Source organism: Nicotiana tabacum, chromosome 22 (genome assembly GCF_000715075.1).
Source record: "Nicotiana tabacum cultivar K326 chromosome 22, ASM71507v2, whole genome shotgun sequence".
Lineage (NCBI taxonomy): Eukaryota > Viridiplantae > Streptophyta > Magnoliopsida > Solanales > Solanaceae > Nicotiana > Nicotiana tabacum.
The window spans coordinates 226,681,375-226,698,035 of NC_134101.1; positions in this window are offsets into that span (position 1 = coordinate 226,681,375).

Here is a 16,661-nt window from a genome sequence, read left to right on the forward strand (position 1 = left end):
GTAAACTTCTCAACGGATTCTCTATCATCTCTTTTTTTTTCGTTTCGTTTAATTGGTCTATGTTATAGTGTTATAGGATAATAAGATGGTTAGAAATCCTTTATTTTTTCAACCTAATCGCTCTTTTGACTTCGGAAAAAACTTTCTTTATCAATATACTGTTTCTTCTACACACACATCTCCGTAATAGAAAATGGTAATAGTTAGGATTCATTAAAAAAATGGAGAATCCACTCATGGGACAAGAAACCCTTCCCGCATCAGGCACTAATAAATTTTTAACGTCTAATTAGATCGGGAATCATTCAAATTAAGAACAAAAGCTCGTTGCTTTTTCTTTCTTTCCCTATAATTTAATTGAAGCCGCAGCCCTATCCATTTATTCATTCGACCCAACTTTATTTTGTTCCGTTCCAAGAATTCTAACACGGTTTTATACCCATCTAGGAACAATGAAATATTCTCAGAACTTTCCGTTGATACGACATGCTATTTTTACCATTCATTCCCTTTCAGGATCAGTCGTGGTCTTCCAAACTTTACCGAGAGTATGGACGAATCCCTCACTTCATCCATATGTGTAAAAGAGACTAGCCGCACTTAAAAGCCGAGTACTCTACCGTTGAGTTAGCAACCCGAAGAAAATATCGAAGAAAAATAAATAAAGAGATTAGACAAGACAACCAAAAACCATTGAAGGAATAAATCTAAAAAAATACATTCACATTTTCGAATTAATTTAAAACATAAAATAAAACTAAATAGATCCACTTCATTTATCACAATGAATTATATTTGTTCGATACACTGTTGTCAATATAAATATTGAATAGTGAAAAAAAAAAGAAATTTCAATTGACAACAATAAAAAATATTAAAAAAAAGGACTTGTGTTAGATTGGCACTACAAATCTAATCCAAATAAAATAGATACAAAAAAGTATAGATGAGAGAATAAATTAAGTGGAAAACAAAACTACAATTTATTTAGATTTATTTAATCCATAATGGATTCAATCAAGTTAAGTGAGATAAGCAAACTTGATTTCTTTTTTAGTTTTAGTAGAGTTCCAATGAAAAACGGAAAACCACCCAATTGAAGGAAATGCCCGAATTTTCTATTTCGAGGATCAATAAAATAAGAGGTTTTGTCGTTATAGAACACGAAATTCAATGGAAGCAATGATTATCCAATTCTGATACCATTTGGTCCCTCAAATCATGATTTTTCAGTTTGAAATTTTTCTTCAAAAGCCAACTCTTTCCCCAACCCAAAACACATTTGAAATGATACAAATAAAGGCAATTTCATGGAGTATATTTAATTCTAGTTGAAGAACACTTACCCAATCGAATTTTGTGAAAAACCCACCAAAAATCGCCAAGAACCGAGCTCTAGAAGTCAAAATATGATGAAAATGGTGTAACCCTCGATTTTGGAATGTATTATGTCTGCCCAGGTGTTTGTTCATCGTGATCGCGGGAGAAGTGATACGATCACGTAGAAGAAAATAGCTACTGGTCCAAAATGTTCTATGCAATCGCGTATGGAAGGATGCAATCGCAAAGAGTAAAATTGGTGGATATTATGCGATCGCGGACAAATCAATGCAATCGCATAGAAGGAAAATGATGTTGTCCAAATTTGTGCTTTGCTATTGTGAACAAATCAATGCAATCGCATAGAAGGAAATGCTGCTGTCTAAATTTGTGCTATGCGATTGCAAACGAATCAATGTGATCGCATAGATGGAAAATATAGCAGGTTGACATTGTACTACGCGATCGCGGTTACGCCTGTGCGATCACATAGAAGGGAATACCAAATAGCAGAACAGCAGTTCAAACATTGGGAAAATGACCCGTAGCCCGTCCGAAACACGCCCGAGACTCCCGGTACCCCGTCTAATCACACAAACAAGTCATATAACCTAACACGGACTTGCTCGAGGTTTCAAATCACATAAAAGAACACCAAAACAACGAATCAAACCAAAAATCAAACTTATGAATTCCCAAATATTCAAATATCAAATCTCATGCCGAAACCTATCAATTCAACTCGGAATAACGCCAAATTTTTCAGACAAGTCCAAAATGACATAATGGAGCTGCTCCAACTATCGGAATCATATTCCCACCCCGATATCACAAAAGTTAACTATAGGTCAAACTTCTCCATTTTCCAGACTTCAACTTTTCCAACTTTCGCTGATACACCTCAAATTGCCCTACGGACTTCCAAATTCGAATTCGGACGCGCGCCTAAGTCCAAAATCACCATACGAAGCTGTTGAGATCATCTATGACCCATTTCGGGGCCGTTTACTCAAAAGTCCAATTCCGGTTAAATTTTCACTATTTAAACTTCCAAAACTAGGTTCTTTCTTCTAATCCAACTCCGATTCATCCAGAAACTGAATCCAACCATGCACACAAGTTTATATACATAATGTGAAGCTGCTCGAGACCTCAAACTACCGAATCAGGCAAAATTGCTCAAAATGACCAGTCAGGTCGTTACATTTAAATAATCGTCTTGTCCGTGAATTTGGGGTTTATTTCTTCCATTGTTGGTCATTTTTGGAGCTTTTTGAAGGAGATTGAAGAGGGATTCAAGGGGAATCACTTGGAGGTAAGAATTTTGGAATTTAAACTCGATTCTATTGTAAAATATACCTAATAGGTCATGGAATCTAAGCCAAAAATTGAGGAATTAGGGCTTGAGATTTAGAGACTTTAAAATGAGAATTTGAGGGGTCATTTGGACTCCGATTTCAGTGTTCTTGGTAAGTATGAACTCAGTGTTCTTGGTATATTTTTATTGATTATTTTCATTTGGGCTTCGTTCCCTTATCATATTTTGATGCCGTGATTCTGATTTTGGATAGATTCGATGCGAGTAGAGCCCGATTCGAGGGACAAAGGCATCGCGGAGTAGTATTTTCACCGGTTTGAGGTAAGTAATGATTGTAAATTTGAAACTGAGGGTACAAAACCCCGGTATTTAACTTGTTTTGATAAATGTGGTGACGCACATGCTAGATGACGAGCCTGTGGGCATGCACCAGTAGGGATTGTGACTTGGTTCGTCCCATAGTGACTATTAAGCCGCGTATTTGATTTGGAATCTTATATTATTCCGTAGTTTTGTCATTTATACTGTATTATGGGTTGTATGCCATGTTTGGGGCCTTATGCCAACCTGTCGAGACCTTTAGAGGCATTTTTACTGTTTTTCCTCACTTTATTTGTTGAAAGCATATCCTCAATCATGTATTACCTGTTTAAATGTTTAAAACTGGTTTTATCACTCCACTTCTAAATATGAGGATTGTTTGGACTGAGTTCCCTAATTTCTACTGTTGTGCCCGAGAGGCTGTGAGGTTAATGACTGAGAGAGGTTGAGAACCTAATGGTGAGGATATTTATATATGTGTGAGTTGTGGATCGGGCTGCACGCCGTAGCGATACTTATATGGATTAGGCTGTATGCCACAACGATATCCACAGCGATATATATTGCGTCGGGATGCATGCCGTAGCAATATGATGCTTGGGCTATAGGAGCCCCTCCGGAGTCTGTACACCTCCAGTGAGCGTAGTCGACTATAAATTTTGGATCGGGCTGCACGCCATAGCGGATACTATGATTTCTATTATTATGAGATACTAATAAGCCTGAGTACTAAGAGTAAGTACTGAGTGATGAGAGTTGAGTCACGAGTGACTGAGAGGCTGCCCGAGAAGCCATATTCCGAATAATACCTTGCTCGAAGGGCCTAGTTATGATATTCACTGATTTCACTCTTCTTTTAAGTAAGCCTATGTTGAAAATTGCTAAGTATATGATTTAAAGTATTGAAACTGAAATTGATGATTTTACGAAGGAACTGGTTTTAAACTGTGGAATTTGATCTGTTATCCTGTTGTGTATTCACTTATATGATTTTTAACTGCTCATCACTGCTTTCAAACCATATTTGCTTTAGTTACTTACTGAGTTGGCATACTCACGTTACTCTTTGCACCTTGTGTGTAGATCCAGGTGCCCGAGCGGTAGAGTGAGGGTCCTCAGCTGATCTAGAGTTTGCCGGAGATTGCAAGGTAGCTGCATGGCGTCCGCAGCCCTATTTTCTCCCTCCTTTCTTGTTATATTCCGCATTCTCTAGACTTATGATGTTTTAGACAATCAGCTATGTATTAGAGGTTCTAGACTCGTGACACCAGATATTTAGGGCTGTGTAGTTTCATGTTTATTTGACTTTCGCTTATATTTTGTTGTTTTGAAACACTTATTATGGAAATTTGGTATTTAAACATGTGTTAGAAAATGGCTTATTAAAAGGAAAAAGGGCTGAGATTAAGTGTTTGAGTTGGCTTGCCTAGTAATATGATAGGCGTCATCACGACTGGTATTTGGGCTTGTGACAATTATTTATGAATACTCTTGAGAAGTCATTTTCCTTAACTTGTGTACCAAACACTGGAAAATGATTTCCAAGAAAATATTTTCTTGGAAAATATTTTTCACGGAAAACATTTTCCGTTATACCAAACACAACCTTAATTTAAGAACTACTTTTATCTGCTCGTGATTTTTGTGGCAGTATTTTAATATTTTTGTGGACACTACATAAATGGTATGTGGGTTGATCTCATAAGTTTAAGCCAAGTGTCATTTTGCATGGGATGTGTTGTCATCAGGGGTGAATTTAGGGGCAGAAGAGGGTTTGCCAAAAAATTATACTGTATATATAAGGCAAAATATGTTTTACCTCTTTGTATTAAGTTTTGGACCTCTATATATTAAGTAGGGGTAAGGTCTGCATACATCCTACCCCTCCCCAGACCCCACTAGTGGGATTTTACTAGGTATATTGTTGTTGTTGTTGTTGTAACCCCCTTAACACAATCCAAAAGTGTAGCTTAGTGGTTAGGGAGGTTCAAAACTTTTGTAAGGTTATAAGTTCAATTCCCACTAGCTACAATCTTTTTTAATTTTTTTCTTTTTGAACTCCCTTCGCGAAAATCCTGCCTCCACCACCGGTTGTCATCTTGCATTAAGGAATTTTGACAAGTAAGTAAAACACTTGTCTTGTGCAGAAGCTTTCCTTATGCTTATATAACCATGATTAGGCCATCATTCTTCAATCATCAAAACACCAAGAAAATCTAATCATTAGCAAAAGAATAAATTCTTCTATCTTCTTTCGCTCGTATACGTATTTCTCCTTCTAATTTCTTCTTCTATAATATTTCAATTGGTGTGAGCACGTGATTTTTGCATTACGAAAACTACTCCAAAATAAATCAAAAAATAAAATAAATTTCTTTTACTGTGCAATTTTTGAATTTGCGTGATGCTTGTTAAATATTTGTCTTATATCCGTAAATGTTTATTTTGTCATATAACAAAATGAAAATAAAAATAAAAATATATGTTGCATGCATATCTAGGATTTGATTATGCATTTAATAATTGATTCGAAAAAATAAAATCACAAAAATATGTATCTGTTCTAGTTTTAATATTTCAATGTGTGATTAATGTGTTGTCTATGTATTAATAGGTAATTTATCTTTGCAAGGATAATTTTATTTTTATAATTTTTAGGAATTCAACAATTAGGAATTTAATTAGAAAATAAAAGATGGGAAATGATGAAAAAACGGACCTGGGCCAAAGATTTTTTTTTTTAAAACAAAAATCAGGCCCAATCACGCAAAGGACCCAGTCCATGTCAACCAGTCCCATACGGGACTCAAACGACGTCGCTTCTGGATTTTTAATCTGGGCCGTTGATTCATTGCAATCAAACGGTCCAGTTCATCCCCTGCATAAATGAAACGACGACGTTTAGGGCAACTAGATCTGAACCGTTCATCTATCTTGATCCAACAGCCTCAGGAACTCATCCAAACCCGATCCATATCACCCCCGGGCTGACCCCTTTCCCCCAACTTAAACCAAACGATGTCGTTTGGTTAAGTGAATTGATATCAACTGTGCATCTTAATTGATCCAACGGATGAGATCAATCCACCCCACTCGTATATAACTCTAATCCACACCCCAGCCCCCAAACCAAACACCCCACCCCCGGTCCTGTTCATCATCTCTTTCAAAGAGATCTGATGAACTCCGCCCTTCACCACCGTACACCGCCTACCGGAAATCGCCTCACGGTGGTTCCGGTAGTCCAAACCACCCCACCTTAACACCCTCGACTCCTCTCAACCTCCCCGTTCCAATTCCATAACCCATATACCTCGAATCAGGCCCCAATGTCTCGAATCTTCGATTGAAGGTTGGCCTGAAAAACCAACTTTCTCCGATGACCCCCAAAATAACACCACAGCTTCCCCTAAATACCCTCACCACGGATCTGTTGGTTGCATGGCTCGAATCCTACTAGAACTACTCGAATCTTCATTTGAAGATTCGAGTAAAACCTGACCCTATCCCAACCTACCAGTTACCCCCTGACCTCCCTCGTGCCTAGAATACCGTTGGTTTGATTCAAATCTGCCCAGAAGTGTTCGGATTTAAGATCCAAATTCTGAAACCCTAAAAATTTTCCAATCTTGGAATTTTTTCAATTCAAACGAAGGATTGAGGTTTAATCGACCTTAGTCGAAGTATTTTCAGTTGAAAATACTTTGACTAAGGTCTGTTTGATTTCAAAAAGTCCAAATCCAAGTTGAGTTTGAGTCCGGTTAAATTTAAAGATTCAGAGGTATGTTTTTTCTATTTCCTTTTTGTATTCTATATGTTTGTTTCAGTAACCTGTGTAATGTTGCATATTTTTGATTAATTCCGTGATTCTGCCTCCTACCCATCTACTTGATCCGAATGTGAATTGTTTCTGTTGGTTGTGATTAATTACAATGTGTGTAATCGACTCGATTAAGTTCGTCGATTAGTTGTATTATAAATCTTGTTTCTGAAAATGTTGACTGAAACAACCTATTTTGGATGGATTATTTTGTTGTAATCAGTTGATTCTTATTTATTAATCAGTTTAATTAATACTCGTCAATTAAATCATCTTTGTTTATAGTTCAATAAAATCCATCAAATGGATGCTGTATGAGTGTTGATTTCTGAGCATTGAGTTTCAGGGCATTGTCAATATATATTGACAATGCTCCTGTGTTTTTGATTTTAGTTCAAAGTTGAAGTTCAGTGTAATTTGTTATGATGAAATTCAGTATAATGATTTTGAGATGTTAGGTAAATTCAATTTCACAATTGTTGGGTAGATACAACTGTGTTAGGAACTTAAGAGAATTGGTATTAGCTGTCGTAAATCAGATTAATAATCAGGCTTATACAGATTTTAAAATCTGTATTGTTAAGATGCTGAATTTAAGGCAGTAATACCAGTAGAAAACAGTAAATCTGGATATTTCTGGGATAGAAACAGTAGGGTAATGTGATAATAGTAGTGGGCTAAAAGTAGAAAGTTAATGGCTATTATTTAGTGTGATAATGGGAAACAAAGGGTAATGGGCTGCTGAAAATCAGGAAAAAGATCACTTAATGGGACTTAAAGTAGTAAAAGCAGATTTTTAATGGGATTTTCTGATTTTAAAAGAAGAAGGGGGTCCGGGCAGCACTTAAAAAGGGGGGGACAGACCTGTATAAGATAGAGGGGATTGGGACTGATTTAGGGAGGAGTTTTTTTGAGAGAGATTTTGAAAGAGAGATCAGTTTTTTTTTCCAGAGAGATCTTGAAAGAGAAATCAGTTTTTTTTTCAGAGAAGAGTTTGAAAGAGAAAAAAAAATCAGATTTTAAGAGAGTTCAGGAAAGAGAAAAACAGAAAGAAAGAAAGAGTTAGAAATAGAATCAGAAACAGAAATTTGAAAAAGAAAAAGAAACAAAAAGGAACACTCACACAGTGAAGCTGAAACAGACACTAGAAAAGAAAAGAAAAATCTGAAACCTTGTTGTTCTTTTTGGAATCTGTCCGGGTCTGTGTATTGATATTATTTGGTTTTAAAAAATCTGAAATTCTTTAAGAAGCATTGCTCTTGTGAATCTGGGTTTCTCGGGTCTTATTATTGCTCAAATCTGTGGAAATACTGATATTCTGCCAGTATTTTGTTACTGCTGCAACTGCTGGAACTTACTTCTTCTACCTTCATTTCCAGGTACTTATCTTTTAGATTCTATGTTGGAAAGAGATTTAGCATGACGAATCAATGAAGCTTGAATTGCAATTCTATTTTTATTTTGTCTAAGTTCGTTATTTTAAAGATTCAGTCTTGTTTTGCGTTTGGTTAATATAGTAGTATGTTTGACATGATAATTAGTAGTTGATTATTCTCTTTTAAAACTCATATAAGTGCTGTAATAATATTATCTATATTAGAATTTTTCATTAGTGTAGTTATATGTGAGTTGTCAAAACAGGGAGTATGGCATGAAAATGGGCCATTGATTACATCCCATAATACCTTTAGCTAAATGTAAAGTAGAATGGAAGTATTAAGAAGTTACATTAGTAGTATATCTTGTAAAAAAAATATGATTTTGTTTAGATTGATATAAGCTATTATATGGCATGATGACAGGTATATTTATAATCATATGAGTAAGGTGAGTTGGTATAGCTCGTTATAGTGTTAAGAATATTATGAATGTTTAGACGCGCAATTATGTTGTATGTAATACAATTTTATTGAATCAATTCGAATAATAACTCCTTTCTCATCAATTTGATTATTTAGCGTTATAAATAAACTAAGCAATTATAATTTTGGATTAAAAACAAGTATGTGAGAATGAGATGATATGTATAAGAACAAATTGCAACAATTTATATCAATGGTAAGTAGAAATAAAACTTGCACTAAATAAAAATAATAAAAGTTCTTGAAAAATGTTTCTTCCCTTTATAAATCATTTTTAGTTTCATACACAATTCATTCTTTGGCATATATATATATATGTTGTATTTGTTAAAAATCCTATTTTTATTATTTTCTTCGAATTTGAATAGCGGGATGAATATAATTTATACTCGAAAATTATAATCAACGGGCAACATTTAATAGATTGTGAATTCTTTTCAAAGAATTTAAGGGCCTCTAAAATGGGAGTTCTCATGATTCTCACATAAAAATGTATGAATATAATAAACAATTTGTGGAAAATCCATAATACCATTACAAATATTTTGCGCAATTAGGGATGCGTTCGCGTACCCTGATTACATTTTTTTTATAAAAAAAACCAAATTCGGATTATGCGTACGCGCAATTTCGAGCGAATATTTAAGAAAAGGATTTTTCCAAGGATGTTAAAATAATTTCATATAACCCGAGATGTGCAGTTCATTGTCTAAATACAAGGGTGATGATGTTCCTGATTTTATTTTAAATTTCGAACATATGTTTTTTGTTAATAGAAACTATAACAATTTTATTGTGTACACGTACGCGTGGCACAATTCCCGGTAATTATAAAAATATAGAATACGAATATACGTACGCGTAATTCGCCCATATAATTGTAAACAATAAGTAAAAAGCAGTAGTAGAATCATGCAATAAAAAACGTATTTAGTAAAATCAAGATAATTAAGCCAATAATAAAAACAGTTAAGAGACCGTGCTAGAACCACAAAATTCGGAAATGCCTAACACCTTCTTCCGGATTAACAGAATTCCTTACTCAGGATTTCTGGTTCGCAGAATAAATAACAGAGTCATATTCTCCTCGATTCAGGGATTAAACCGGTGACTTGGGACGCCCTAAAATTCCCAGGTGGCGACTCTGAAATTAAATAAATCTCGTTTCGACTGTCCTTCAATTGGAGAAAACTCCCTCACGCGCCTCTCGGGCGCGGAAAAAGGAGGTGCGACAGCTCTGGCGACTCTGCTGGGGACTTGGAGTGTTACTATAACCCAGAACCATTGGTTCAGGGTTTAAAGAATTCGAGCTTAAAATATCTGTGTTAATTGACTTTATTTACTATATGATTTTCAACTGTTTATATGCTAATATGCTAAATGTTACTTTTTAACGCTTTAATATTATTTGAATTGTGAATACATACAACTGCTACGAAACCCCCTTCTTTCTGAGTCTTCTGAATTTATGGTGTACACGTGCGCGTGACCCACCTTTCTGTTAAAGTCATACCAAATAAGACGGAGTTGGGACAAGTAACTAGGCCGGGCAGACTTTCATGCTCCCAGTACGTTGCCCCCGCTTCGGCTCAAACTGTCCGTTTGGGTAAGCCAGGTTTAGAACAATCAACCTCAGGTTTTTCACTTAGAATAACTCAGCCATGTACCGGATCCCTAGTAGGAACGTATATTTGCATCATGTACATTTGGCCTTGGAGACTCAACACAGGGGTTGGGTCTGTCTAGGACAGGTGAACCCGAAATAAAAAGACCATCATGATGCATCCTACTTGCTACTTGTGCATTCATTTGCCTCGAACATGCTTGTTGACCAGCTTAAATGAAATCATGGTGAGAAGAGAAGAATAAAATGGGTTGTTTTAAAAAAAAAATCAAAAAAAAAGGAAAAATAGTTTTAATCTTAAAATAAAGGTATTTAATAAATAAAAAATTTTCGAAAATGATTTTTTTTTTAGTATAAATTTTCAAAATGAATTTTGACTTTATTAAAATTAAATTTCAGATACAAAATGAGCACCACATAAAGCCCCTCATCCACGAGTACAGAAGAATTTCTATTTCAGCTTCAAATATGGTGGTATGATTTAGGCGAAAATGGTCAAAAATGGGTCATCAAACATTTGGGAAATCTCACGGACATTATGAAAGTTAAACCCCGTGATGATCTGATTGCAACGTTAGTAACTTTTTGGGACCCTGTTCACAATGTCTTTCGTTTCTCTGACTTCGAGCTTACTCCTACATTAGAGGAGATAACTGGATGTGCTGGTTTTGACGGAAGTCTAAGAAATCAAAGCTTGATATTCACAAAGGCTCCTTCGGTACATCGATTCTTCGGTCTTCTGAACATCAGCAGTCAAATCAGGAAAAACAATGTCATCAATGGATGTTGTTCCTTCAACTTTTTGTATTCAAGGTTCGGAAAGTCAGATGGGTTCGAAATTCATGAGAAAGGCCTTACTAACAAGCAAAACAAAGACACTTGGCAGATTCACCGTCGCTTTGCCTTCATGGTGGCTTTTCTAGTAGTCATGGTCTTCCCAAACAAAGAGCGAACAATTGATATTCGCACCGCCAAAGTTGTGCAAATCCTCACGACCAAAGAAAATCACACCCTTGTCCCCATCATTCTATCAGATATTTATCGGGCTTTAACTTTATGTAAATCAGGAGCAAAGGTCTTCGAAGGATGCAAAATTTTGTTGCAAATGTGGGTGATGGAGCATCTCCAACAACAGCCCAAGGTCATACAGTATGGGTCAAACAATGATAATTGTATCGAGAGCTATGAGGAAAGAACAAAAAATTATCAGGCTCCAGAAGGGATAGAAGCATGGGTATCTCATCTAAAGGCTTTAACGGCAAATCAAATTGAATGGACTCTGGGATGGCTCCCGATGAGGGAAGTAATACACATGTCAACCTCAAATAGTTATCTACTACTATTGGGATTGAGAAGCATTCAGCCGTATGCACCACTGAGAGTCCTAAGGCAATTAGGGAGATATCAAATAGTTCCTGATGATGAAGATTTGAGTATGCAAGTAATCGAATTACACCCAGAAGCCACTATTCCCGAGGCTCTACTTCAGCAGATGTGGAATGGGTGCCGATACTTGAAAAGTGATACTCAAGTCCCAGACGCTACAAAGGGTGAGATAAATTCTGGATATGCAAGTTGGTTTGAAAAACGGTCTCGCGTGGATGATGTACCAGAGTCTGAGCTAAGAAGGCCAACAAAAAGACCCCATGTTCAAAACTTCAATGATAAAATCCAAGAGCGGTTGATCTGGGGAGAAAAGGAAAAAGGGTACAAAGCAACTATCCATGCCCTAAAAGAAAATCTAAGAAGCCTCAGTTTGGAGAAAGATCTGCAAACACAAGAAGCCGAAGGCGAGAAGAAGAGTCTAGCTTGTGAAAATGAAAGTCTTCATGCCCGATTCCAAAAAATGAAAAGAGTTTCTGAAACGCCAAAGAGGAGCTGGAAGGATCAAAAAACCATCGCCAATCTCTTTGAAAGAATGCAAGATTATGATTCCATTCTTGCGGAAAACTAAAGGGCATTGAGCAAAGCAAAAGAAAGGATCCAACAATTAAACGAAGAAGCAAGATCTAACAAGGAACGCCAAGATAGGCAATCCGAAAAAGACAAGGCACAATTCAAGAAGGAAAAGGACTATTGGATGCAATCAGAAGACCAGCTTCGTGCACAACTAGAAGAGGCAAGAAGATGCAACAGAGAACACCAACAAGCAGACCTCGACAGGGAAAGAGCGCAAGCAAGATTAGAGCAGGCCAGACTCCGAGCTCTATTAGAATCAGCTCTAGATCGGGAAAATCATGTTAGAGATATAGCCACCACTCGTCAGCAGCAATTGCAGAACCAAGACCAACGTCTCCAAGATCTTAGGGCACAAATCCACGACTTGGCAGTCTACACTTCTCAGAGTTACGTAAACTGTCAGGGAATGGACTATGAAAGGTTTACAGAGCATGCACCCACTTTTGCCCGTCATCTAGCATTGGAATTGGAAAGGATGTATCGTACGCTGGGAGGTCATCCAGGTCAAGCCCCACATTGAGCAGATAATCCAATATTTGACAACAAAAGTGGAAAGTGGGGCATGTTGTGAGATGTTAAGAATTGTATCTTTTATTTTGATTTAAGTGTGTGTGTTTCAAGCCATTTTCTTAAAGTTTTCAAATGTAATTCCATCTTTGTGTAATGAATAAAAGTGATTGCCTTTAGTCCGAACTACGCAGGGTCTGATTCATGTAAGGGCATGATACGTAGGCAATCTCTAAGATTCGAACACCACGATAAAAGATATATATAATAAATAAAAGTGAATAACAATAGCTGGGACGACACAAGCAGCCGAGCAAATGCATAATAGAAAGGGATTATTTGTCTAGGAGCATTGCATCTCAACGTGTGATTATATATGTGTTAAACTCTCAAAACTAACAAGTTTGTTCATTTCCAGAATTCAAGTAGTTAGTTTCTCTAAAGAGTATACTGGCATATTATCACTATCACACAAGATCAAAAGGACCAATACCCGAAAGTATGTCTATCCCAGATGTTAACACAGGTATGGAGCTAGAGGAGATGGATGTCGGGAAAATGAAAGAAGAGATGTTTAAGCTCAAGTAGCAAATGACTGAGATGTACTAAGCCTGGTCTACAGGACAGTTACCCCCATCTTACCCAAATAACCCTGCTCCATCAATGACCCAAACTCAGGATAATATTACCACTGAATTATCCCCAAACTTCCCCATTTACCAGCACTACCGAGGCACCACCTCTCAGACACCGCAGTCTCCACCTCCGAAACCCGTTTCATATTTTCCTCCACCTATGACTCCTATTTTCGTAGCACCTCCCCTTGCTACATTCCACAAATCTCCTAGTGAGCCTACATTCCAGGCCCAGGACAACCAATATTGCCCCCGGAGCCCACCCTCAAAGCTTCCGAAATTCATTCAACTACTCCTCGTTTTGATCTCCCAACCGAAATTGACAAGCCAACTAAAAATGTTGAACAAGAAGAGATGTTCAGGAAGGTCAAGAGTCTAGAACAATCGTTCAGAGACATGCGAGGATTAGGCGGACAAGTCAGTGTAGCATACAAAGATTTATGCTTATTCCCCAATGTACAATTGCCAGTTGGCTTCAAGATGCCCAAATTTGACCTATACAGCGGGCACGGCGACCCAGTAGCCCACTTAAGGGGTTTCTGTAGCAAGATGCGAGGAGCTGGGGGAAAGGATGAATTATTGATGGCTTACTTCAGTCAAAGTTTAAGCGGATCAGCTTTGGAGTGGTATACACGCCAGGACCATGGGAGATGGTACACCTGGGATGACCTGGCACAGGCATTCGCATACCATTTCCAATACAATCTGGAAATCATCCCAGATCGATTATCTTTGACAAAATTTGAGAAGAAACACAATGAAAGTTTCAGAGAGTATGGTTTTCGGTGGAGAGAACAGGCAGCAAGAGTGGATCCTCCTATGAAGGAGAGCGAAATGGTAGACTACTTCCTCCAAGCCTTGGAACCGACTTACTATGCCCATTTGGTTTCAGCAGTTGGGAAATCATTCAACGAAGTAGTGAAGATGGGAGGTATGGTGGAAGAAGGCCTCAAGACAAATAAAATCATGAGCTATTCAGCAATTAAGGCAACTACTCAAGCTATTCAAGGCGGGGTAGGAGGAATCGGAAGAAAGAAGAGGGAGGAAGCAACAGTAGTTGATTTAGGAATTTGGCCGGGACCTAGAGGTTCACCGCTTTACTATAATCAACAACGACCTCGCCAATCAGCTTACCACCATGATTCATCCCAATATTACTATCACCCTTCAGAGCCTCATTTTTCCATTAACCATGCTCAAGCATACAATCAGCCACCTGTTCACACCAATTGGCGTGCTCCTGTCACACCAAATACTTACCCACGAGCCTATCCTGGACCAGGTTTCAGGCCTAGGCCAACATTCAGGGGAGAAAGGGAACAGAAAAAGAAAACTTACACTCCATTGGGAGAGTCTTACACTAGTCTGTTCCACAGGCTGAGACAGCTAGACATGCTGAGACCAATACAATCCAAACTACCCAATCCTCCTCCAAAGAATCTGGATTACACCATTAGCTGTGAATATTGCTCCGGTGCACCAGGCCATGATACGGAGAAATGCTGGCATTTGAAAAATACAATACAAGAGCTGATTGATACTAATAAAATCGAGGTTCAAACCCCCGAAGCTCCCAATATCAATAGAAATCCAATGCCAGCCCATCAAGAGGCCAATATAATAGAAATCATACAAGCTGATGGGGAGACAAAGAAGCCGTCACAAACTGTCATGATGATCAAGTCTCCCAAGCCAGATAAGCAGTTGATAGAGGAGAAGCCGGTATCTAAGCAGAATAGAAATGGTGATGAACCATCTATGATAGTCGATGAGGGATCATCGAGCAAAGTTGCCGCAAAACAAGAAAGGCCGAAAGTGATAGTACCAGGGGTTGCTAACAAACCCATTGTATTCGTGGAAGGAGCCCGTACAGATCGGGTTATTATTGCACCTGTAATCCAGCTATTGGTCATCAACAACAAAGCCATCCCATGGAACTATGAACGGGTGACTGTAATGTACAAAGGAAAAGAAATCAAGGAAGAAGTGTGTGAGGTGCAAGGATTGACTCGTTCGGGAAGATGTTTTACTCCCGAAGAGTTAAGAAAAACTAAAAATAATCCAACGCCAACAAAGAGAGCTGTGACGGAAGAAGAGGCGGAAGAGTTTTTAAGAAAAATGAAACTCCATGATTATTCTGTTGTGGATCAATTAAAGAAGACCCCCGCTCAAATTTCATTGTTGTCATTACTGATCCATTCAGAGGAGCACCGTCTGGCTTTGATGAAAATCCTGAATGAGGCTCATGTTCCTGAAAATATCTCTGTAAATCATTTGGGAAAAATAGCCAACAGAATCTTTGAGACAAACAGAATTACATTTGCTGATGACGAATTACCTATGGAAGGTACTGAGCACAATAGAGCTCTTTACCTCACCGTGAAATGTGAAAACTCCATAGTAACCCCGGTATTGGTTGACAATGGGTCAAGTGCAAATATCTGCCCTCTCTCCACTTTAAGCAAATTAAAAATTAAAGAGGAGAGGATCCAGAAGAATAGTATTTGCGTACGGGGATTTGACGGTGGAAGCAGAGATTCATTTGGCGACATAGTGTTGGAACTAACGATAGGGCCAGTTGAATTCACAATGGAATTCCAAGTGTTGGACATAACTGTTTCTTACAACTTGTTGTTGGGTCGACCATGGATCCATGCTGCTAAAGCAGTCCCGTCAACACTACATCAGGCTGTCAAGTTTGAATGGGATCATCAAGAAGTAGTCGTGCATGGAGAAGAAAGTTTAAATGCTCACAGCAGTACCATTGTACCGGTCGAGGGAACAGAAAATGACCAGGGACCATGGGTATACCAAGTGACCGACACAGTGTCGATAGAGAAAATTCCAGAGGGGAAATACCTTCCAAATCCAAAGATATCCTCTGCATCAGTCATGGTAGCTTATGAAATGTTAAAGAATGGCTTTATACCCGGCAAAGGTCCGGGTTTATCTTTGCAAGGAATTATACAACCAGTATCTCTCCCCGAGAACTGGGGAACATTCGGTTTGGGGTTCATACCCACTGCCAATGACGTGATAAGGGCTAGGAAGCTGAAACACCAAGCATGGGTTCTTCCAAAACCAGTCCCACATCTGTCAAAGTCTTTTGTCAAGACCGGTGCTAAAAATCGCCCGATAACAACAATTCCTAAATCCCAGGTCAATCCTGAGGAGGAATTAATTGAAAGATTCGAGAAATTGTTTAGTGATGTGAATATGTTGGAAAGCGGAGAAGGGTGTAGCAACGCAGAAGTTCAATTCGTTGGGCTAGAAACAAAGCTCAGTAATTGGAAAG